We start from the raw sequence: 26,327 nt of genomic DNA, 5'->3' as shown, positions 1-26,327 counted from the left end.
GGGTGCCCAGAACTGTACACAGTACTCCAAAAGTACCCTCACCAATGTCTTGTACAACCTCAACATAACGTCCCAACATCGAAACTCAAACGGTCTGAGCAATGAAGGCAAGTGAGCCAGCATTTGGCTATTATCCCCCCAAACCTTTCCTATCCATGTACCTGTCCTAATGTCTTTTAAACGTTGTACCTGTACCTGCATCCATCACTTCCCCTGGCAGTTCATTCTACAGACAAACCACCCTCTGTGTGTAAATGTGGCCTCTCAGGCCCCATTCAAACCTTCCTCCTCTCACCTTCAAAACATGCCCCTGAGTTATGATGTCCCCCCACCCTGTCTACATGTGACAGAACTTTCAAAGAACTATGCCACTCTGTTTTGGCAACAATACCTAGGGCTCCACCATTAACTGTATAAATCCTGCCCTAGTTTGTTTTACCAAAATTGAATTCCTCACGCTCATCCAAGTTAAACTCCACCTGCCACTCCTCAGCCCATTGGTCCAATTGATCAAGATCGCTTTGTGATCTTAGATAGCCTTCACTGTCGACTACACCATCGGCCTTGCTGTTATCTACTAACCATGCCTCCAACATTCTCATCTAAATCAGATACATAAAGAGGAATCAAGAACGATGGAATGGATAGGGAAGGGGGATAAAAGGGAAAAAATTAGGAAGTCTTTTTTAAAATGTCATATTGCTTAAGATGAATTTCCTACCTGTAGGATTATGGCAGAAATATTTAAGAGGTCACCTTCTGGGCTACAGAGGACAGCGGATAATACATTAATAATTACCATGATGTTTAAATTGTTTTCAAGTGTTTTATAATAAATGATGTGACGCAGGGTGAGATTCTGCTTGTTTCAAGGTCAACAGAAGTGTAACAAAAATAGAAATTGCTGGAGAAACTTAGCAGATCTGATAGGACTTGCAAAGAGAAAGCAGAGTTAACATTTTGGGTCCAGTGATTCTACTTCAAGCAGTGTAGGAGAAAGTGAGGACTGCAGATGCTGGAGATCAGAGCTGAAAATGTGTTGCTGGAAAAGCGCAGCAGGTCAGGCAGCATCCAAGGAGCAGGAGAATCGACGTTTCGGGCATAAGCCTGAAGTTTCTCCTGTTCCTTGGATGCTGCCTGACCTGCTGCGCTTTTCCAGCAAAACATTTTCAGTTCAAGCAGTGCAGGTTAAGCAACAAATTTGAGGGATTCTTAACTCGGGCATTTAACCCGTTGTCTGATTGGCTCATTAATAATTGCATGTATCATTAACACTATTATTTTTCCAGCAACATTTGACACGTGATCCTTGGGATTGCTAGTATGAGATGGTCACCAAATGGCTGTTATGAAAGAATTTGTTTAATGCTTCATGCTTGCCATCAGATCTAAATCTGAACCAAATTTCAGACACAATGGTTTTAACTGCATTTTCTTCACTTCAGAACCTGGCCCCTTGGGTTCTCATTTGATGACCCATGTTGTCTAGCTCCTCCTTAAAACAAGTTAGACAACTCCAGTCGGAGTGTTACGAATGAATTTGCCCAAGTGTCTCGCAATACTAAAACGGTCAATCACTAGCCACACAAACTAGTCCCAAAGCAAAACAATCCCAACTTTATCAAGAGACAAGTTACAATTACCCTTAAAACGAAACATACCAGCTCCATTTTGCTTCACGGTTACAATACTTCCTGAGTCTCTTGTAGATTTATGTAGTCACTCTCTTGCTCTCTCTGAATCTGTCCCTGGATTTGTGAAGGTGCTTTCTCTCCACCACCTCCCCCTCCCCCTCCCTGAATGGTCAGCTAGTCTCTGCCTCGTGCAGTGCTGGTCTCCTTGAAAGGCCTGCAGAAGATGCAAGAGAAGGCTCTGCAGGTGAACCCTGCTATTATAATTGGCTTTATGGGACTTTCTGCACTTCTGGCCAATCAGGGAGACTGACTTTGAAATGGTGTCAGTCATTTGGTTGGCTTGCTCCTGTTTGTTTCTTTGTGTAGCAGGATCCGGTGCTTTTCTGACTGGGCCCTCCTTTGCTTGGTGTCTTAAGAGGTTGGGAGTATGTCTGTCCAGAATAACTGTTGGCTTTTACATTATGTCAATGTAACTAGCACTTGGCTGCTGTGTTTGCACTGTGTCGGGTGTGTGGGTTTTGTCATTTCAGAGTTTGACTTGGCCAATGTACCCAGCATCCTTTGCTGTTTGGCCAAGTTATGTGTTTTAGCAACCAGGAGGGTGCTACGCCCATGGTGGACTTTTGAGTGAATCTGATCTAATCCTGTGATTTTGGACTTTGATTTGTCCACTAAGATAACAGATTTGCTCTATTTTTAAACCTCTATATTGTTCTTGTGGTACCACTGCATAAGCTCTCACAACTGTTTATAGACTGACAGACAACTCCCCTGATGGTCCTTGCCAACTTTCAGACATCACCACCAAAAATAATTAACTGGTCGTTCATCTCATTTGATATTTATGAAGCCTCGGTGCATGGAAAACAGAAATTGGCAGCAGTGATTTCTTACATGCCAACTGTGACAGCCATGCAAAAGTAATTTAATGCTTATTAAGTGTTCCAGGACACCCCGAGAATGTGATGAGGTACTATATTGTTTCCATAAAACTTGAGTAAGTGATTTCAGGACGAAATACCTTAATTAGGTTTTGCAAAACCACAATATTGCAACTGGACTTGCATTAGGCTTTGTAGTGTTTGTAATAGAAACAGAAATGATAAAGAAAAGGCTGGATAGGCTGGGGCATTTTTCCCTGGACTGTCAGAGTTTGTGAGGTGACCTTTATAGAGGTTTGTAAAATCATAAGGGGTATAGATTAAAGTGAATGTCTTTTCCCTAGCATGGGGAATTTCAAGACTAGAGAGCGTATTTTTAAGATGAGAGGAAAGAGAGTTAAAACTCCATGGGGGCAAATTTGTTTACACAGAGGGTGGTTCGCATGTGGAATGAACTTCCAGTGGAAGAGGTGGATGTGGGTCCAGTTACAGTGTTTAAAAGACATTTGGATAAGTACATGAATAGGAAAGGTTTGGAGTGATATGGGCCTGGAGCAGGCAGGTGGGAGTAGTTTAGTTTGGGATTATGTTCAGCATGGACTGGTTGGACTGAAGGGTCTGTTTCCGTGTTCTATGACTCTGACTTGGATGCATTGCTCATTAGAGTGGAACGTTGACATATTGAGGAATTTAAATTTAAAATGAATAATTCTGAAGGACAAGTGGCAGCTATCACCCACCAAACTGGACTAACACCACGAGTCCATTTAAATTCTGTTTCTTTTTTAATATTGAGTCATAGCGATGTACACCATGGAAACAGACCCTTCGGTCCAATTTATCCATGCTGAGCAGGTATCCAAAGTTAGCCTGTTCCCATTTGCCAGCACTTGGCCCATTTCCCTCTAACCCTTCCTATTCATATACCCAGCCAGATACCTTGTAGAAAATGTAATAATACCTGCCTCCATTGCCACCTCATTCCATGCACACACCTCCCTCTGTGTGAAGAAGTTTCCCCTCAAGTCCCTTTTAAATCTTTTTCCTCTCATCTTAACCCTGTGCCCTCTAGTTTTGGACTTCCCTACCATGGGTGAAAGACCATGTCTATTTACTCTATCCAAGTCCCTCATAATTTTATGAACTCCTATAAGGTCACCCCTCAGCAAACCTATTTGTACTGTAAATGCGTCTGTTTTTCAGCTCCAACCACTCGTCTGGTGGAAAGTTCCAGATACTTGTCACTCTCTGCATGAAGAGATTAATTTGTTGCTTACGATGGAACTTTTCTCCATACTTGAGGACCAGTTACATAAAAAAAGGAATAAATTTGACTGTGAATAACATAGAACATAGAACATAGAAAAAAATACAGCGCAGTACAGGCCCTTTGGCCCTCGATGTTGCGCCGATCCAAGCCCACCTAACCTACACTAGCCCACTATCCTCCATATGCCTATCAAATGCCCGTTTAAATGCCCATAAAGAGGGAGAGTCCACCAGTGCTACTGGCAGGGCATTCCATGAACTCGCGACTCACTGAGTAAAGAATCTACCCCTAACATCTGTCCTATATCTACCACCCCTTAATTTAAAGCTATGCCCCCTCGTAATAGCTGACTCCATATGTAGAAAAAGGTTCTCACGGTCAACCCTATCTAAACCCCTAATCATCTTGTACACCTCTATCAAGTCACCCCTAAAACTTCTTTTCTCCAATGAAAACAACCCCAAGTGCCTCAGCCTTTCCTCATACGATCTTCCTACCATACCAGGCAACATCCTGGTAAACCTCTTCTGCACCCGTTCCAGTGCCTCCACATCCTTCCTATAGTATGGTGACCAAAACTGCACACAATACTCCAGATGTGGCCGCACCAGAGTCTTATACAACTGCAACATGACCTCAGGGCTCCAGAACTCAATTCCTCTACCAATAAAAGCCAGTACGCCATATGCCTTCATTACCGCACTATTTACCTGGGTGGCAACTTTCAGAAATCTGTGTACATGGACACCAAGATCCCTCTGCTCATCCACACTACCAAGTATCCGATTATTAGCCCAGTACCCCATCTTTTTGGTACTCTTACTAAAGTGAATCACCTCACACTTACCTACATTGAACTCCATTTTCCACCTTTCTGCCCAGTTCTGCAGCTTATCTATATCCCGCTGTAACCTGACACATCCTTCCTCACTGTCTACAACTCCACCGACTTTTGTATCATCCGCAAACTTGCTCACCCAACCTTCTAGCCCCTCCTCCAGGTCACTTATAAAAATGATAAACAGCAATGGTTCCAAAACAGATCCTTGCGGAACACCGCTAGTAACTGCACTCCAAGATGTACCTTTACCATCAACTACTACCCTCTGTCTTCTTCCAGCCAGCCAATTCCTAATCCAAACCTCCAACTCACCCTCAATGCCATACCTCCGTATTTTTTGCAGTAGCCTACCATGGGGAACCTTATCAAACGCCTTACTAAAATCCATATACACCACATCTACCGCTTTCCCCTCGTCTACCTCCTTAGTCACCTTCTCAAAGAATTCAGTAAGGTTTGTGAGGCACGACCTGCCCTTCACAAAACCATGCTGACTCTCCTTGATCACATTATTCCTATCCAGATGTTCATAAATCCTATCCCTTACAATTCTCTCTAAGACTTTGCCCACAACAGAAGTGAGACTCACCAGCCTATAGTTACTAGGGTTATCCCTACTCCCCTTCTTGAACAAGGGAACCACATTTGCTATCCTCAAAGCTTAAGACCACTGCCAAGTCTCAGTTAAAGAGCAGAGATATAGTTAAAAAGCAGGTTGTGTGTGCTGACTTTTTAAGCACTACATCAATTTAATGACATTTTTCCAATAGGTTTTTATGTTCAAGTAAATATGGATCCATGTTGGAAATGGTAAATCCGATATTGGGACCGTATTGAGTACAAGTTACGTTATCTTCATAGTATCCAGTGCTGAATTTGACATTGGTATTTATTGCAGCTATTATTACAGTTTGAGTCACTCAACAGCCCAAGATATCCCTAGCAGCTCATATGGTTAAACTTTATAAATGTTCATGAGGCGGTGGAGAAGTTTGAGAATCATGATAAGATGCCAAGTGAAATCTGACTAGTCTATTTATAAAGTCCCAATCTAACCTTGGTAAATGTGTACCTCACTGTTCTGAGGGTAGGTATAAATAATCTAGATTGATTCGTCACGCCAACTTGACGTTGGAAATGCTGACTACCTTCCTGATTCTCCCTGTGCCAGTATTTTTGTTCTTCCCGCGGTTTGAAGGCTTACATTCTGCAGAGACCATATATATACTGCCAGGGTGTCATTCAGGATCCAGGATTTGGAGGTGCTGGTGTTGGACTGGGGTGTACAAAGGTGAAAATCACACAACACCAGGTTGTAGTCCAGCAGGTTTATTTGAAAGAGCTAGCTTTGGAGCGCTGCTCCTTCATCAGGTGGTTGTGGAGTATAGCATCGTAAGACACAGAATTTATAGCAAAAGTGGTCTTTCGATCTTATACTCCAAACCACCTGATGAAGGAGCAGCGCTTAGAAAGCTAGTGCTTCCAAGTAATCGATGGCCAAGCAATCTTGCCAGAGTCATAGAGATGTACAGCACGGAAACAGACCCTTCGGTCCAACCCGTCCATGCCGACCAGATATCCCAACCCAATCTAGTCCCACCTGCCAGCACTTGGCCCATATCCCTCCAAACCCTTGCTGTTCATATATCCATCAAGATGCTTTTTAAATGTTGCAGTTGTACCAGCCTCCACCATTTCCTCTGGCAGCTCATTCCATACACGTACCACCCTCTGCGTGAAAAAGTTGCCTCTTAGGTCTCTTTTATATCTTTCCCCTCTCACCCTAAACCTATGCCCTCTAGTTCTGGACTCCCTGACCCCAGTGAAGAGACTTTGTCTATTTACCCTATCCATGCCCCTCATGATTTTATAAACCTCTATAAGGTCAGCCTCCGACGCTCCAGGGAAAACAGCCCCAGCCTGTTCAGCCTCTCCCTGTAGCTCAAATCCTCCAACCCTGGCAACATCCTTGTAAATTTTTTCTGAACCCTTTCAAGTTTCACAACATCCTTCCGATAGGAAAGAGACCAGAATTGAACGCAATTTTCCAAAAGTGGCCTAACCAATGTTCTGTACAGCCACAACATGACCTCCCAACTCCTGTACTCAATACTCTGACCAATAAAGGAAAGCATGCCAAACACCACCTTCACTATCCTATCTCCCTGCGACTCCACTTTCAGGGAGCTATGAACCTGCACTACGAGGTTGCTGTTCCGCAACCCTCCTTAGGAGCTTACCATGAAGTGTATACGCCAAGTGGATTTGGGTTACAGAGACCTGAGAGGAAATCTAGACAAGCAACCCCTTGCAGCACCTGAAGGTGTGGTACACTATCAGAGTTTCCAGTCTTCCAGTTAAGACAAGCCCCATCTTTCTTTTTGAGTGTGTGTGAAAGATCATCTGACACAATTTGACGAATATTCGGAGAGCTCCCCCCTGTATCCTTGCTGATATTTAGTCCACAAGCAACATCCCAAAATAAAAGGCCATTCGGTTATTATTGTGTTCCTGTTTGTGGGACCTTTCAGTCAGCGAATTGACTGCTGCATTTTGTACAGTGACAACGTTTTTTTCCTTCCTTATCTCTTCATAACTGCTCTAAACTGGTTTAACAGCTTCCCACACTCCTTAAGGATCTGCAACTGGAAATCCTAGAATGGTGAAAGCCTACAAGGCAGCCATTTGTCCCATTGTGCTTGTGCTGGTTTTACATAGTCAGGTGACCTTGGTTGCTGCTTGATCAGCTGCTAATTGGAACCAGGAAGTGGGATTTGAGAAGGGACTTCTTTCTGAATGGTGTAGGAGTCAATGGTGCAATGTTCGGGGGTGGGGGGGGGGTGCTGATCCTGATGATGTGACATCTGTTCCCCCCCAGACATGAGCTTCAACTGTGACCTTCCATTTAGTGGAAGAATCCTTTGCTTCTCTCCCTGTGATCTCATCCTCTGCCCCGCACTGTGTTACTGATCCCCAACAGACCCTTTTCACCTCAACGCTGATTTTCCAATTCAATTCAATAACATACTGCACAGGAATGGGCCCTTCAGTCCACCAAGCCTGCACTTATTCCTAATCCTTACATAGACTCTCTACTTATCCCTCTGTTCACCTCCCATTCATGTGTCTATCAAGGTATGCCTTAAATGTTGCTGACGTGCCTGCTTCCATCACATCCACTGACAGTGCGTTCCAGGTACCCACCGTCCTCTGTGTGATAAAGTTTTCCCCACACTTCTCCTCTAAACTTTCCCCCTCTCACCTTAAACCTGTACCCTCTTGTAGTTGACCTTTCCACCCTGAGGAAAAAGCCTCTGACTACCCACCCCACCTACGCTCTCATAATGTTGTAAACCTCTGTCTGGGCGCCCCTCATCCTCCATCCTTCCAGTGAAAAAAATCCGCATTTATCCAACCTCTCCTCTTAACTGTAGATCAGGCAACATCCTGGTAAACTTCTAAACCCTCTCTCAACATCCACGTCCTGTGGCAGTGTGGCGACCAGAACTGCATGCGGTATTCCAAATGTATGTTAACTAAAGCTTTATACAGCTGTAACACACTTACCAACTTTCATATTAGAATCCTCAGCCAATGAAGGCAAGCATGCTGTATGTTCAAGACCCAACTGCCTATATATAGACATGTCTATTTGTCTTCCCCCTTAGCCCATTATAGGACCCTTGTTCCCCATAATGTGCCATACATGTCTCATCTTCAATCTTTTTTCAGGGTCCATCCAATTCTCTGCCTCTCCTCTTTTTCTGTCCATTTATCCTCACTATGCAGGAGAGATGGAACTGAAGTTACTGACTAACTCTTCCTCTCAGTACCCTGGAGCCCCCTGTGAAGATGTCGCAGAGTTGCACCTCACTCGGTATAAATAGTACACTAGCTCGAGATCAAATATTCTGGAAGGAGCCACAGACACGATATGGGGGGGGGGGGGGGGGGGTGGAAAAACACTTGAGATATTATTAAGCTGGAGAGAGTTCAGAAGAGATTTCCCAGGATGTTGCTGGATGTGGAAAGTTTGGATTGTAAATAAAGGCTGGGACCTTTTTCACTGGAGTGGAGGAGGTTGAGAGGGGACCTTACAGAGGTTTATAAAATGATGATGGATATAGATAGAGTTAATGGTAATTGTCTTTTCCCTCGGGTGGGCAATTTCAACATTTTTATGGTGGGAGGTGAGAGATTTAAAAAAGACACGAGGGGCAAATGTTTTGCACAGAGGGTGGTTTGTGTGTGGAATAAACAGTTACGGTGGGTACAGTTACAATGTTTAAAAGATATTTGGATAAGTACATGAAGGGGAAAGATTTGGAGAGATATGGGTCAGGAGCAGGCAGGTGGGAGTAGTTTAGTTTGGGATTATGTGTGGCATGGACTGAAGCGTCTGTTTCCATGCTGTATGACTCTGAGCATGAACGATAGTTGAGTTCTTCAGTAGTGTCACAACCTAGTTGGTTTAGTTCAGTTGGCTGAATATTGGTTTGCGAAGTAATGTGATGCCCACGGCATGGGTTCAATCCCCACACCGATTGAGGTTACCATGAAGGACTCTCCTTGACCTCTCCTCTTGCCTGAGGTACACTGACCCTCGGATTAAATCACCACCAGTTGTCTCTTCCCTAATTAGAGAGCAGCCCTATGGTCTGGGCAGATTGTGGTCACTTGACTGACAGATAGCTAGATTAAGGGCTTTTGCCTGAAACCTCGATTTCGCTGCTCCTTGGATGCTGCCTGAACTGCTGTGCTCTTCCAGCACCACTAATCCAGAATAGCTAGATTTGTCATTTGTAACAGTAAGAAAGCATAATGGTGTTACTTTGAAGTCTAAGATGACTCTTGACTTTGCCTTCTCCTCGATCGGTCTTTTTCCTGCTCGGAACTATCATGTGTCATTAAAACAGCGAAACAGTTCTTGCCTATTTTATACTGTTGCAGGCAGTGGAGATGTACCCTGTGTCCGGTACCATCTGCCAGCCAGAGAGCGAGCGGAGAAAACAGTCCTAGAGGATGCATAAATGGAGCTTGAGCGGTCTGTTTTATCCGTGTGCATTCTTCAACAGAATAATGCAATCAATATTGTGCTCAGATCGTCACAACAAGGGAGGTGTGGGATTTTGGTGGGGGTGGGGAGGGTTGCAGTGAAGAGAGAGAGAATTTTATTGACCTGGATTATGTTTCACAGAACATCAGGGAATCCAAGATAGCGAGTGAACAACACATTATTTTCAAAGGTTTCTTCCAGCTGAATGTACAATGTCTATAAAACTGCAAGGATAATAACAGAGCGTTTGAGGCTGTGTGCCTTTACAGCACAGAAGACTCTGGAGGTCAACATAATGGCGCTTTTATATTATAATGGACTGCAGGTACACAGCTGGCTTGCAGTTGACTGCATTCTCAGGTTTAAATGTCGGCAGCTATGGAGAACTAACAGATGCTGAGAACCAAGGAAAGCAGTGAGTTCACTATTCTGCTTAAAGGCTTTGCAGAACCTGTTCCAGAGGTGTTTGGGGTCAGTCCGGGCACTGCCCGCAACACAGTCCAGTATGGACATCCCCAGACAGGCATCAATGTTCATGGGGACGTGTGGGGGTGGATGTTGGAGCAGGTGATGCAAACTACTCTTCCACACATACAAACATCCAAATGGTGGCAGCAGTGAGTTGGGGGGTTGGGGGTGGGGGGGAGCTGGGGGGGGGGGGGCACGGGGGGAGGATGTGACTTCTTCCAGGGTTCGGCAGCAGCAACAACAACAACTTCTGAGGGCCCGAGGCTGCAGTGGGAGTGATTTCCGAGGGGGCAGTGGGAGTGAATTCCGAGGGCCCGAGGCTGCAGTGGAAGTGATTTCTGAGGGTCCGAGGGGGCAGTGGAAGTGATTTCTGAGGGCCCCAGGCTTTGGGGAGGCAGGCCCACTTACCTTACGGAGGTAAGATAATGGACTGCAGGTACACAGCTGGCTTGCAGTTGACTGCATTCTCAGGTTTAAATGTCGGCAGCTATGGAGGTTACCTCACGGAGATAAGACTTTTAGATCTGATGCTTGCCCCTTTCTTCCCCCTTGCCCCTTATATTTTCTTGCCCCTTATTTTTGTTTTTGTTCTTGTTTTTTTTTGTATCTGAGATGGGTTTTTTTAGTTTGTACTTAAGATGGTGCTGGAGAATGGCGATTTTGTACACTTTTCACTGTACTCCTGGAGTTGAGTACACATGACAATGAAAGCTAATTATAAAATTCTGATTGACCTCAATGCTATTTTCACCGCATTATTACAGTATTCCTTGATGTCTCCGATGTCAATATTACAAAGAACAAGAATAAAGAAAATTACATCAGAGGAACAGGCCCTCCAAGCCTGCGCCGATCCAGATCCTCTATCTTAAACCTGTCGCCTATTTTCTAATCATCTGTATCCCTCTGCTCCCTGCCCATTCATGTTTTTGTCGAGGTACATCTTAAATGGTGCTATTGTGCCCGCCTCTACTACCTCCACTGGCAATGTGTTCCAGGCACCCACCACCCTCTGTGTAAAGAACTTTCCATGCATATCTCCCTTAACCTTTTCCCTTCTCACCTTGAACTTGTGACCCCTAGTATTTGAGTCCCCCACTCTGCGGAAAGGTTCTTGCTATCCACCCTGTTTATATTCTCATGATTTTGCAAACCTCAATCAGGCCCTCCCTCAACCTCTGTCTTTCTAATGAAAATAATCCTAATCTACTCAACCTCTCTTCATAGCTAGTGCCCTCCGTACCAGGCAACATCCTGGTGAACCTCGTCTGCACCCTCTCCAAAGCATCCACATCCTTTTGGTAATGTGGCGGCCAGAATTGTACACAGTATTCCACATGTGGCCAAACCAAAGTCCTTTACAACTGTAACATGACCTGCCAACTCTTGTAGTCAGTGCCCTGTCTGATGAAGGAAAGCATGCCATATGCCGCCTTCACCACTCTACTGACCTGCGTTGCCACCTTCAGTGTACAATGGACCTGAACACCCAGATCTCTCTGTACATCCATTTTCCCCAGGGCTTTTCCATTTATTGGATAGTTCACTCTAGGATTGGATCTTCCAAAATGCATCACCTCACATTTGCCCAGATTGTGCTACATCTGCCATTTCTCTCCCCAACTCTCCAATCTATCTATATTCTGCTGCATCCTTTGACAGTCCCCTTCACTAACCACTACTCTACCAATCTTAGTGTCATCTGCAAACTTGCTAATCAGACCACCTATACTGTCCTCCAAATCGTTTATGTCTATTACAAATGTATTTCTTGAACACACTCGATGATTAAACTGCCACAGCCTCTGACAGGTTCAGTGGTTATAAACAAACCTTAGGTCTTTGGTGCAGTAACAAGTCTCCAGAACGCGAATGTTATGGAATCACCTTAAAAAAAGCTTGGATTCCTGAGGCGGTCAATTAGTCAATTGGTTGTCTTTTTCTTGACAGCCATCTCTCCTGATGTTGCTAAGGTAAGAGGGAGGGGTACTCATTGGTTTGTGTTCATTGAAGCTACAAAATCTCCAAATGTTTGTGGTCTCTCACTAGAAAGATTGAGTTTGACCCCCTCAATGGCACTGACAAAATCCTACATTGTTGTTCCTCTGTCTGTTAGACCACATCATCAATGTCTCTCTATCTGTTTGGGCGCTGGTAAAATATCCCCTAGTACTTTTTGTGGAAGACCAAAGAGCTGGAGTGTTGGCCACTTTTCTGCACCAGACAAACACCAGAGCAACACATTTCTTGGCCATTCACCTCATGTACTGTTCATGATTCTTATCTGTAAACATTGACTATGATGTTTGACAACCAGCTGGTGCATATTCTGTGCACTTCAAACATAGTGCCATGAGATCTGATTTTGTTCCAAACTTTCTTTAGGATTTGGGCATCACTGGCAAAGTTGGCAATTGTTCTCCATCTCTAACTGGCCTTACTAAACCATCTTAGAGGAAAGAGCGAGGTGTATAGGGAAATGACGCAATGGACTCAGATGTATTGTGTGCACATTCTTCCAAAGTTCCAAATGCAAGCGAATGATTCTTAGGCAAACAATAATGGTCGCATTAACCTTGCTATGTCTTAGCCAACTTTACTTTTGTGAATCTTTTCACTGGATGATTTATCTTTGAAAAGTTTATGGGACTTGGAGTGAAACACCAAGGTTGGCTCATGATCCTCTGGGTCCAACTCTGTGCTCGCCGCCCAGCTGTCTATGATGAGCGAAGGTGGGAGGCCATGTTCAGAGGGCCTGAAGCTCAGAACAGCCTGGGAGGCCCAGCAGGAGAGAGGTAAGAGACAGTAAGGCACCTCAAAATGGAGGCTCTGCAGTGCTCAAAAGTGGGGAAAATCCATCCGTATGAAAACTGAATCATGCGACAAGTTGGCTTATGGCTTTGATCTTTTGTTTTCAGAGGCACCCTGAGGAGGGGCTGCTAGGAGGCCTTAGAGTAGAGGATATGCCGCGCTGTGTGGTTACAGATTGTCGTTAAATACAGTTTTGCTGTTGGTCAGTGGTGCATCCATGGATGCCCAGTTCAAGGTGGTCAGATCTTTTCAAAATCGATCATATTCAGCAAAGTGGTAATGCCACGCAACACAATGGGCAGCACCCTTCAGGTGAAGACACAATTTCGTCTCCACAGGGATTATGCAATGGTTATTCGTACAGATAATGTTATAGATATATCCATGATTGGTGAAAATGAGGTTTCCCCTCTAGGTGGTATCTTCAAATCCTGCCCCACTCTCAACAGTTATGTCCTTTAGGAATAAGCCAGCTCAATCAGAGATACTCTTGTTGATGGACATTGAAGCATGCTTTGAAGAAAAATATCTTTCGACAAACTGCCAACTCAGATATATGAGGAGAAAGTGAGGTCTGCAGATGCTGGAGATCAGAGCTGAAAATGTGTTGCTGGAAAAGCGCAGCAGGTCAGGCAGCATCCAAGGAGCAGGAGAATCGACGTTTCGGGCTTGAGCCCATAATTTCCTGGCTTCAGCCCATAATTTCCTGACTTCAGACAGTCTTGCTGGAGAAGAGTGGAAAATTATATTTTTAATATCTTAGAAATAGTTCTGCTTGTGTCTATGAGTTAACAGGAACCCAATGTGCTGCAACTAGATTGACACTTGATTTTGTTTTCCAGTGTATGCAGGATATTTTGGAAAATGCATGTTACTTTGCTTAAATATCTCTTTGTCCAGTATTGTGATTATATTTACTTGGGGTATGGGCTTTTTTAAACTTGCATTTTTGCAAATAATTTCCTGATATACAGAAGCCAACAATCTCCCAGCTCAGGTTTGAAACAGGCTCCTGTTTCTTTCACTCTGCTAGTTGCTAAGGAGGTGGCACAGTGGCTCAGCAGTTACCAACGCTGCCTCACAATGCCAGGGACCTGGGTGACTCTCCGTGTGGAGTTTGCATGTTCTCCCTGTGTCTGCGTGGGTTTCCTTGGGGTGCTCTGATTCCCTCCCACAATCCAAAGATGTGCAGGCTAGGTGGGTTGCCCATGCTAAATTGCCCACAGCATTCAGGAATGTGCAGGCTAGGTGGGTTGCCCATGCTAAATTGCCCACAGCATTCAGGAATGTGCAGGCTAGGTGGGTTGCCCATGCTAAATTGCCCACAGCATCCAGGAATGTGCAGGCTAGGTGGGTTAGCCATGGGAAATGCAGGGATAGGGTGTGGGAGTGCGTTACACATCAGAGGGTCGGGATGAACTCGATGGGCTAATGGCCTGCTTCCACTGTAGGTATTCTATTCCTAATGTTCATCTTGCTTGACTTTGTTTGCCCACATTTTTTGGCATGCTTCTCCCACTTCTCCTTCACTCAACTTTTGCCCTCTTCCCCCAGCAATCTGCTGCCTTGGCACCTTATTTGCACTTTGGTCTGTAATTCTCTTCTGCCTTTGTCACTTATTTTATTTTATTTGACTGGTTGCACATGAATGGAGGTACTTTTTGCAAACCGTGGCCCCACACGTGCTGGTCTTTCCCTCAAAAGACTGTTTCGGATTCTGGAAATAATTGGAGCTTTAAAGCCTGCAATTGATAGATTTGTGTTAGGTGTAGCAAAATTGTCTCGGGATACAGAGCAAACACAGAAAAATACAGTTGAGGTGGTGCATTACAGTGAAAGAACAAGTTAATCATTTCATTTGAAATGGTGACCAGGGGGAAATCATTCCCTTTTATGTTTTGATGCTCCAACACTTGGCAGCTAAAGACAAGGTTCTCTCTTCTCTCTGTGTTCGTACTCGCAATTGCCAACCTCCAGGCTGAATGCGACTTGAAAATATTGCTTCCTAACGAAGTGATCCACAGGTTTCTAATTTTAATTCCTGACTCTCTTCTCTATTCCCCTGTGCACCCTGTTGTAGCCTATTTCCCACCTAGAGTCATTATTGTGTTTCTCTCTTGACCTATGGAATTAGTACACGTTACTCTCAATCTCCCCTGTTAGTCACCAACTTGCTAAGAGTGTCTCACTCATTTCCCCCCCCCCCCCCCCCCACCCACCCTCAGATTAATATTCAAAACTCTGACTGACATTTCACAATGAAATTTCAGAGGGATTTGTGTTTGTCAAATTATAACCAGGTCATTCAGGAGGGAAATCAGAGAGCACTGTTTCCACATGAAGTATTGTAAAGAAGCTAGAATTCTGTCATTTCAAAGTCTATAGTTACTGGGGCTTCCAAGATGGAGATGATTACATTTTCATCAGGTAAGGACATCAAAGGGTGTGTAGCAAAAGGTGTGCAAATAATATTATGAGCCCAATGTCAGTCAAGTCACAGTTCGGAGTGAAAACTGGCTTGATGAATCAGAAGTTTTATTTGGTTAGGTTTGGTCAGTCACTGCATATAATCATGAGAGGCTGCCAATGTTCTTTAAACGTTAAACACAAATGAGACATGAAAACCAACTTGCATCCATTTAAGATAGCTCAGAAAGATCTTTACATCATCGGCAAAGAGACAGATTCAACCTTGTTTCCCTAAAATCTCCTTCATGGATATTTAATCCCAGTACGGTATAACTCCTACCTTGACTTTTTTTTTCAATTTCTTACTTAGCTGGCTGTTTCCAGTTTTGAGGGCCTGGATTCCTTTCCAGTTCTGACAGCCAGGAGCCTTCAACAAACTCTGACACGTCGGAGATGCTACAAGATCAACTCTCCAGTCTGGATATTTCTATGTATCTAACAGCCTGGCCTTCTGAGAGGCTAATACTCCTGTTCTAAACTGAATGCCAAGTAGTAATGGCTGTGAACCATTTGCTTTTCTGTATGTCATCAAACTTGACATGCACTGCTTTATCTAATACCACATGTATCCTGATCGACACTGAATTGAAATCATATGCTTTCTTGGAAATGATATCTTTAGTTCACCGTTCCAAATGACATTCTGACCTCTTTAAAGCAAAAATCATATTGGGAGTTGAGGTTTAGACCAGTCATGATCTAATTGAATGGGGAAATATCTCTTTCTGCTTTTTCCTTCCTAAGCATCCATCTGTTTTCATCTGTTGCTGTCCTTCATTTGTTTCTTCCCTTTCTCGTTCAATGCTTCTTATTGATGTCGTTACCATTTCTGTGTATCCCATGTGTAGCCCAAATATCTATCAAGTTTTTTGCCAAAGCAAAATTAATTTTTAAATTACTCCCTGTAAAAGTTTGCAAAAGTTTGTCATTTTCTCCCCCACTTCATGTGCTGCCTATCTCTAATGGCCTCTGATTTGGGTGGCTTACTATAGCATTTCAGAGGGCAGTTAAGAGTTTGCGAAATTGCTGTGGGTCTCGAGTCACATGTAGGTAAACCACGTTTAGAAAGTTATAAGAAATAGGAGCAGGAGTAGGCCATCTGGCCCATCGAGCCTGTTCCACCATTCGTAGAATCCCTACAGTGTGGAAACAGGCCCTTCAGTCCAACAAAGCCACACTGACCCTCTGAAGAGTAACCCATCCAGACCCATTCTCCCTACCCTATATTTACCCCATGACTAATGCACCTAACCTACACATCCCTGAACACTATGGGCAATTTAGCAAGGCCAATTTACCTGACCTGCACATCTTTGGATTGTGGGAGGAAACCAGAGCACCCCGAGGAAACCCACACAGACACGGGGAGAATGTGCAAACACCACACAGACAGTCGCCCGAAACTGGAATCGAACCCGGGTCCCTGGTGCTGTGAGGCAGCAGTGCTAACCACTGAGCAACTCCCTAAAAGTATACCTGTTAACGCTATTGGCAAACCACCTAATCTGCATATATTTGGACGGTGGGAAGAAACCCACATTAATACAAGGAGAATATGCAAACTCCACACAGAGAATTGCCCAAAGGTGGAATTGAACCTGGGTACCTAGCATTAATAAGGCAGCAGCGCTAACCAGTGAGACCCCATCTCACCCAAAATCAGCGCCCAAACAGGGTCATAAACCCTGGACCCTCAGATTAAAACTCTGATGCTCTAACAACTCAGCTATCTGGGCAAAAATCATGGCTGATATTTTCATGGACTCAGCTGCACTTAGCCGCCCACTCACCATAATCCTTAATTCCTTATCTTTTTCCTTAAAAACATTCAATGACGTAGCCTCAACTGCTTCACTCTGTAGGGAATTCCATAGATTCTAGACTCTTTTGTGAAGAAGTTCTTCCTCAACTCAGTCCTAAATCTGTTCCCCCTTATTTTGAGGCTATGCCCCCTAGACCTAGTTTCATCCACCAATGGAAACAACCTCCCTGTTTCTATCTTCTCTTCATAATATATGTTTCCATTAGACCCTCCCTCATCCTTCTGAAGGCAAATTTCCTTCCCCAAAGGACATTAATGTGCCAGGTGGGCCTTTATAGCAAAAGATAATAGATTTATGGGGTTGCCATTACTGAGATCATACTTTTTTATTGATTGAGTTTAATTAGTGCGAGCTGCTGTGGTAAGATTTGAACCCTCATTGAAAACTCTGCGATACGGTAAAATCCATTTGAAAGCAAGCTGCCCTCTGTCGACCTATCTTGAGCCCTAGTTCAAATCTAGTATCCTGGAGATGTCAGTGGCTGCCCCAAGAACGTGATGGCTTTTAAGTGAGGGTCGTGCTGAATGGGCTCCGAGTTAATACCAGGGAATACATTTAATGTGGAGTTAATAAATGGCTGTTATGTGTTACAGAATGCTCTCTTGTGATGGTAATAACTCAACTTCTCCCTTTTCGAAGACCTATTGGGTACGATGAGTTGAATAATTGTGCTGCATGGTTCTGTAATACATTGAGAAAATGGATTTTCCAGTCACTTGAGACTCTCAGTCTCCCACGCCCTCTATATCCTGTGATTGTAGTTCAAGTGTAATACCTTACTGCTTTCTGTCTTACCTGTGGATCACTCGTACTCGGGAAAGAATTACATTGGCTCTCAATTTTCTTTGAAGTAAAGAGCATGAGCTCAATGTTTGAGGTTTTCCTCATAATTCACAACTTCATCTATCGAAGCATTTTTGACATTCTACCTGGAGGTCTCTGGAGTAGATTAATGTCCATTTTAACTGTAGGAAGTTATGAATAGTAACGATTGTAAAGTCATCTCCTCAAGAAGCTTGTAGCAGATATTCCTAAATCTATTTATTTTTAAGTTATCCTCACAATTTATCATAATAAGTGAACAAGCTCATCGCTCATCTCAGTAATGTACAGACCAATCATTGATCCCAAATCTCACTTCCCAAATAGCTATGTGGCTCACTTTCACTACATCCGTGTTACGACGGCAAAATTGGACGAGTCAGAAGCCAGAGTGAAATTTGACTTGACAGACCTGAATTTTATTATTTATGTTTTATTTTAACTATGGTGGTCAGCTACTGACCAGAGCATTCACAAGAACCTGCCAGTGTGCTTTCAACAGAAAGAGATTAAGAGAAAACGTATGTCCTATCTTGCCAAAATGGTTTGGAAGATATCATTATGAACACCAGAAAAGGATTAAATCCTCACCACTCCTAATATTCTAACGGAATCCAGAACAGTACCAAAACCCCAGTGGGAATTTACCACGATTCTACCTGCTCAGGCTACCACAACTGCGACTGATTTTCTTCTGGCAAATTTCTACAAATTTACTCGATATGTTTTCTTCAATTAGCATCTTGCCTGTAGACACTTAGACCAAATTGCAAACTATTGAGCAAAAATGCACATGTTCCCCAATTTCAGTTTCCTGCAAGATTTCTTACTGGTGAGTTTAACACTGGATGTAAGTTGGAAGGTTTGTTTTCAGACATTTCATCACCATACTAGGTAACATCACCAGTGAGCCTCTGGTGAAGCTTAACACTCCTGCCTGTACCTGTATGCACACATATGGACTGACTAACTGACTGACTCCTTGCTGGATTTTGACTGTCTGAGAGACCTCGTCACTAGTCATTAACACTATGCTTAGTATCTTAAAGACAACAGAAAGAAACAAATAATACCAATCTTTTTCCTGCAAGCAGATAAAACTTTGTTAAAAATGCATGTAGACAAATCTGTGTCCGCACTAACCTCACTAACGATGAAATTAAAATAATTTCTCCTGCTTCTTAACATGAGCAGTACAAGATAGAAATTACTTTCTGCACCAATATCTAAGTATCAAATACGTAAGGAGCAGGGTATTAAGAATCTACATACAAATTATATTTTGTGATAATTAGCCATTATTAATATTAAATATTAATTAATCATTTGTAATTAAATATAATCAGTGCAAATTATATATAGCTGATCTGATGGCCAGAATTTCACTCCTTGTTACACTCCCAATTTCTGTCCTGTTTGCTTGAACGTTTTTGAAGGCTTGGCTTCCTACATTTTGTACCAGAGTCACAGTGGCCTCACAACAGACCTGTGTAAACTCTCAGCTCTCTGTGTTTGTGTTTTCACTCTGTCGTGCTGCACCGCTCTTGTGGAATGATTAACTCTCATGCAATTTTCCTTCGTCACAGGAGCGTAGACTTTTTCTCAATTTCTCGCCTGCCAAATTATTTTGAAAACTCATTTTGTGAGCCATCTAATGAGGCTTTCACTGGATGGGTGACATCCATGAATTTAGTTGCATTTTCATAGAATTCCAGTAGACTTTGTGCAAGTTGTTTTTTTTTCTGCAGATTGGTATGCTTTTGCGATCTTCCACAATCTTGAAGCCTCACTTGCTTTCATCATGCCTTCATCTTTTAATGGTATTCTCCATTAGATTTCTATTATCAGGGAAGAGTTACCTCTGGAATCTTGGATCTCCAGTCTGGATGTTTAACTGTACGTGATGCATTCTGACCTGGTATTTCATCTCTGGTTTCTCTTATCACCTGGATTTTTGCTGTTTCCTGTCCGCCTACTGCTTCAAGTTATGTTGGAACACAGGAGCAACATTGAGTCCAGCAAAGATGCCTCTTTGAAACATCAACTGTTTCTCTCTCCACTGATGCTGTTCGTTTCTCCAGCACGCTGTTTTATTTCAGATTTCCAGCATCTGAAATATTTTGCTTTTGTCAATTTGTTAATCTTCTGACCACCATTTTCTCACCCAATCCTCTGCTTCCTCCAGCTTTCATACCGCACTGTCAAAAACAGCAAACATTTGCCGTTCTATCTCTGCTTCAAGTCCAATCCCTTCTTCCTTCCTCATTTCAAAAGTGGAAAACCCCTACAGGATGGAAGCAAACCATTCAGCCCATCAAGTCCACACTGACCATCTAAAGAGCATCCCAACCAGGCCCATCCCCTACCCTGCCTTTCCCATGTCTTACCCACCTAACGTACGCATCCCTGAACACTATGGGCAATTTAGCATGGCTAATCCACCTAATTTGCATACCTTTGGACTCTGGGAGGAAACTGGAGCACCTGGAGACATGGGGAGAATGTGTAAACTCCCCAAGGGTGGAATCAAACCCAGGTCCCTGGCATTGCCAAGCAGCAGTGCTAACCACTGAGTCACCGTGTCGCTTTTCTCTTCTGGATAAGACATTAAATGGAGGACAGTCGGCCTCCTCAGGTTGTGTGGGCGTCTTTGGCAAGCACAACGTTTACTGTCTAATTAGTTGAGAAGATGATGGTGAGCCATTTTCTTACACTGCCACAGACAGTGGTTTTGTTACACGTTTAGAGTTGGATTTAATTGTAGTGTCTTTAAGAAGGATGAACATTTCCCAGTCAGGGTGAATCATTGGGTTGGACTGGCCTTCCCATGTATCTGCTACCAGGGTCCTTTCAGTAGGTAGCAAACATCATGGGATTGGAAGGTGCCACCTAAGGTAACTTGGTGAGTCGCTGCAGGGGATTTTGGAGATGGGGCATATTGCTGCCGTTGTGTATTGATGGTGGATGAGGTGCCTGCTTTGAATAATGATAAGGATGGAAATCAGGCAACTTGCTTTGTCCTGGTTGGCGTTGAGCTTGAGTGTTGTTGGAGTGACACCCATTCAGGCAAGTGGGGGACAATTCCATCACCCTCCTGACCTGTGGACTGGTGTTGGGGAACTGGGAGGGGAGTTACTTGCTGCAGTACTCTCAATCTCTGTTCTTGTGTATGGCTAGTCAGTGTAAGATGGATCATGTAATAGTCTCTGAAAGGATGAAGAATGTCTTAGTGTCCTAGCTAATCGCAATCTCTAAAGCTAACCTTTTCAACTGCTGGGCCACTCCAAATTTATCAAGTTTCCTTACTGTCTCAATAGCTGAATCTTTGTGACATCTTATTTCAGTCATGTATCAAGACCAGTTTTAGCCTTCATTCCTCTGATATGGATTTACTCCTTTTATAACTTGACAGCGATTTGAATTTGTGATTTAACTTTATGCTAAAGTATCTTTTCATGTAAAATGCCCCATGCCACTAAACAGAATTGTACATTGTACTGCATTAGGAGACATTGGGGCAGGTAACCACTACGAGCAATAGAAATAGGAGCAGACATTACTTATGTTGTGCTAATGTAGCCGGTTGCACCACTCACAATGATTGTGGGTAATCTTCGACCTCTGCTCCAATCTCCATATCCCGTCACTCCTCAAGGGATCGAAAATCCAGCCAGCCAAGTCTTGAATCACAAAGGATCCACTGCTCTCACAAATGGAGAATTCCCAAGAGATCTGACGATTTTCAGGAATGCCTTTATGTATTTAAAGAAGGGAAAGGTCATTAATTAGAGAGGTATAGGGTGGGAATTTAAGTATTACCCCCATGTCAGCCAGAGTTTCTGCTCCTGTCCATAATGGGGGGCCAATAAATCAGGCAGTAGGGACAGTCAGAGAATCCTTACAGTGAGGAAGCAGGGCAGTCAGTCCTTCAACCGACCCTCCAAAAAGCATCCCATCCAGACCGAAACCCCTACCTTATCCCCCTCATTTCACATGGCACACCTAACCTCCACATCCCTGAACTCGATGGCCAATTTAGCATAGCCAATCCACCTGACCTGCATATCTTTGGATTGTGGGAGGAAACCCACACAGACACAGGGAGAATGTGTAAACTCCATATGGTTGTCCGAGGGTGGAATCGAACCTGGAATCGAAACAGCAGTGCTAACCACTGAGCTGCCGTGCTGCCCAAGTCAAAGGCTATCTAGAGGCGCTGGTGAAGTAAAGGTGGCTGCTAACCTAGAACATGGGGGAAACTATTGGTATGCTTTCACATGCTGTTACCAAAGGACAGCATAGCAATGAAAATTGGAGGGGGTCTGTGAACCCCTTTTGGGTATACCAGAGTTAAGGTGATGGGAATGGGTAGATAATGTAGTTAATCATTGCAGGTGATTCCCTGGATGTGACTGAATAATTGGAAGCAGATGAGTGCTGTCTCACTCAGCGCGATGAGTAGCCATTGTACTATTGATGGTGTGGCTTCCTAGTTTCAGAAGCTTGAGACATTCTATCATTCAACCACTTTTAAGACCTACAGCACCATTTGCAGTGGCTTTGTCTTTCAATTAGCTAATCCTCTTTAGTTAGATCTGCCAGGTTCTATCAGGCATGGCCCCTCCTAATGATGTATTGTCATGGGCATCTTGGAAATACCAGATTCCAAGCAATGCTTTCCATAGCTCATACTAATTTATTAGTTAGCAAACATTTGTTGCCCATTCCTAATTGCCCTTGAACTGGATGAATGATTTGCTCAGGCCGTTTCAGAGGAGCCATTACGATGTAATCGCATTGTGGGTCTGGAGTCATGCGTTGACTAGACCAAGTGAGAATGGCAGTTTCCTTTCCTTAAAGGATATTAAATAGATTTTTGCGACAGTTCATAGACTCATGGTCACCTTTACTGAGCCTAACCTTGAAGTTGCAGAATTACTAATTGAATTTAAATTCCACCAGCTGTCATTGTGAGGAAGAAAACAGTTTAAAAAACAGTAATAGTTGGTTAGCTTTGTTGGCTGGCCTGTAGTACAGAGTAATGCTAATGGAGTGGGTTCAGTTCCTGAACTGACTGGGGTTACCATGAAGGACTCTTTCTCTACCTCTCCCGATGCCTGAGGCATGATAACTGTCTGGTTAAACCATCACCAATTATCTCTTGCTGAGAGACCAGCACTATAGTCGTCTGGAACTATGGCGACAGCACCTTTTTATCTATTTGCAAATGAATGTGTTGGTCCTGAACTTTGAAGGTTATACGGTAAGTAAGTAAGACCAGCACGTCTCTCCTGTTTTTGGTTTCTCCGTCTGCAATGGTGGGATTTAGACCCATGTCACCAGGGTATGTGCCCCTCAACTACCAGTGCGCCCTTTAACAATAAAACAATTTGTGTCTTACTGTTAAAATTTGAGATTTTTTTAAAATCCAAAGCGTCCTGTGGGGAATTTTCTCTCTCCAACCCTTCCCCAAACACTTGGCAACCCATTACAGATAAACAAACGTTGTAATACTTCCAAAGGAGCATATCCATTTGTTGCACACACAAGCCAAAAATAAGTGACCTCTTTATGAAATAACGCTGCCTTTGGCACCCGTCATACTGGGAATTTGAGGGGGAAGAGCTTGTAACTAAAGGGTCAATAAGGAGACGCTTTTATTAATGGGTTTTTAATTCCCTTCATTGTCGGCATTTTGTGAAGAATTTAATGGATTGAACAGAGAAACACACAAACTGAGTAATTAGAAATCTGCCTCAGTAATTCTGTGTTTTGCAGTCAGCTGGAATAGTTTGTTGTTTTGGGCATCCTTTCCCTGCTTATAAAACTCCTGTGTGTCGAAGTGTGGGCATGAGAGTAAGGTATTTAATCATCTGGCTGGGAGCTTGAGAAATTTAAAAGTATTTTGCTGAGGGAACATTGAACCTCTTGCCCCACTTTTATATTGTTCAATTTTAAGTGTCATTCCTTTTGTCAGAAAGAACAATGTACAGTTTATTGTTTTCCATAGCTTTCAGTTGCCCTCCTTAACCCCTTTCTCCAGACCATCTTTATCGTTGAGTCAGGGCACTGAGCAACCCGAAGGTGAGGGCTTTGAAATGGACTGACCATCTGAGGCTGTGTCAGTCCCAGTTTGGTCCAGAGGACCCCAGACCCTTTTTATTTATTTTGTTTTTCTGCCTTTGGTGAAACCTCTGTGACAGGTCAAAGTTCACAAAGTTGGCTACCTCCATGTGACATGCAAGTTGGCCTTTCAACAAGCTGATGACCGGCGGAAGAGGAGATGATAGAGAGATGAAATTCCAGGAAGCGATACATTTGAGAAGCAGACTGTGGCTTAAGTTCAGCACAGCGCTGTGGCAGCAGTGTAGACCATCTACAAGACACACGGCAACAGCTCTCCATGACAACATCAGCAGGACCTTCCAAGGCCATGACTTCAACCACTTAGAAGGACACGGTCAGCAGATACATGGGATCACCAAGTTCCCCTGGAGGGTAATGATTCAAGAAGTCAACGTACAACTGCCTTCTACGGGCCTTTAGGGAATGGATAAATATGGCTGACGTTTCCAACACTCCATGAAGAAAGGACAAAAAAATGTAGGGAAGGAAAAGTTGGATTGAAGGATACAAAAGAAAGGGTTCTGAGAAGCCTTATTCAAACTAGTGCTGATAACAGTAGAAGCAAGAAAGATCAAAACGACACAGAAAGATGAGTAAAGATTCACTCATCATTGTGCAAAGATCATTCTTGCACACAACCCTGGAAATCTGACAAACCCATTTAGATTAGATTACCTACAGTGTGGAAACAGGCCATTTGGCCCAACAAGTCCACACCAACCCTCTGAAGAGTAACCCACCCACACCCATTCCCCTGCCCTATATTTATCCCTGACTAATGCACTGTGGGCAGTTTAGCATGGCCAATTCACCTGACCTGCACACCTTTCGATTGTGGGAGGAAATCAGAGCACCCGAGGAAACCCAGGCAGACATGAGAATGTGAGGAGAAAGTGAGGTCTGCAGATGCTGGAGATCAGAGATGGAAATGTGTTGCTGGAAAAGCGCAGCAGGTCAGGCAGCATCTAGGGAACAGGAGAATCGACGTTTCGGGCATTAGCACATGCAAAAAGGTTCTCACGGTCAACCCTATCTAAACCCCTAATCACCTCTATCAAGTCACCCCTAAACCTTCTTTTCTCCAATGAAAACAACCCCAAGTGCCTCAGCCTTTCCTCATACGATCTTCCTACCATACCAGGCAACATCCTGGTAAACCTCCTCTGCACCCGTTCCAGTGCCTCCACATCCTTCCTATAGTATGGCGACCAAAACTGCACACAATACTCCAGATGTGGCCGCATCAGAGTCTTATACAACTGCAACATGACCTCAGGACTCCGGAACTCAATTCCTCTACCAATAAAAGCCAGTACGCCATATGCCTTCTTCACCGCACTATTTACCTGGGTGGCAACTTTCAAAGATCTGTGTACATGGACACCAAGATCCCTCTGCTCATCCACACTACCAAGTATCTGACCATTAGCCCAGTACCCCATCTTTTTGTTACTCTTACCAAAGTGAATCACCTCACACTTACCTACATTGAACTCCATTTGCCACCTTTCTGCCCAGCTCTGCAGCTTATCTATATCCCGCTGTAACCTGCCACATCCTTCCTCACTGTCTACAACTCCTCCGACTTTCGTATCATCCGCAAACTTGCTCACCCAACCTTCTAACCCCTCCTCCAGGTCATTTATAAAAATGACAAACAGCAATGGTCCCAAAACAGATTCTTGCGGAACACCGCTAGTCACGGCACTCCAAGATGAACCTTTGCCATCAACTACTACCCTCTGTCTTCTTCCAGCCAGCCAACTCCTAATCCAAACCTCCAACTCACCCTCAATGCCATACCTCCGTATTTTTTGCAGTAGTCTACCATGGGGAACCTTATCAAACGCCTTACTAAAATCCGTATACACCACATCTACCGCTTTCCCCTCATCCACCTCCTTAGTCACCTTCTCAAAGAATTCAATAAGGTTTGTGAGGCACGACCTGCCCTTCACAAAACCATGCTGACTATCCTTGATCACATTATTCCTATCCAGATGTTCATAAATCCTATCCCTTACAATTCTCTCTAAGACTTTGCCCACAACAGAAGTGAGACTCACCGGCCTATAGTTACTAGGGTTATCCCTACTCCCCTTCTTGAACCAGGGAACCACATTTGC

The 26,327-nt window shown here is 43.8% G+C and overlaps 1 protein-coding gene across 5 annotated transcripts in view; it reads left to right on the top strand.

Annotated features, from left to right (window-relative positions):
* The window catches only part of LOC122559472 (xylosyl- and glucuronyltransferase LARGE1), a 513,835-nt gene that overhangs the window by 135,709 nt on the left and 351,799 nt on the right, over positions 1 to 26,327 (top strand). The window lies entirely within an intron of this gene.

Source organism: Chiloscyllium plagiosum, unplaced genomic scaffold (genome assembly GCF_037043375.1).
Source record: "Chiloscyllium plagiosum isolate Xiang-an unplaced genomic scaffold, Cpla_swu_hap1 HiC_scaffold_19, whole genome shotgun sequence".
Classification (NCBI taxonomy): domain Eukaryota; kingdom Metazoa; phylum Chordata; class Chondrichthyes; order Orectolobiformes; family Hemiscylliidae; genus Chiloscyllium; species Chiloscyllium plagiosum.
The sequence above is the reverse complement of the archived record's forward strand: the minus strand, read 5'-3'. Positions and strand labels throughout refer to the sequence as shown.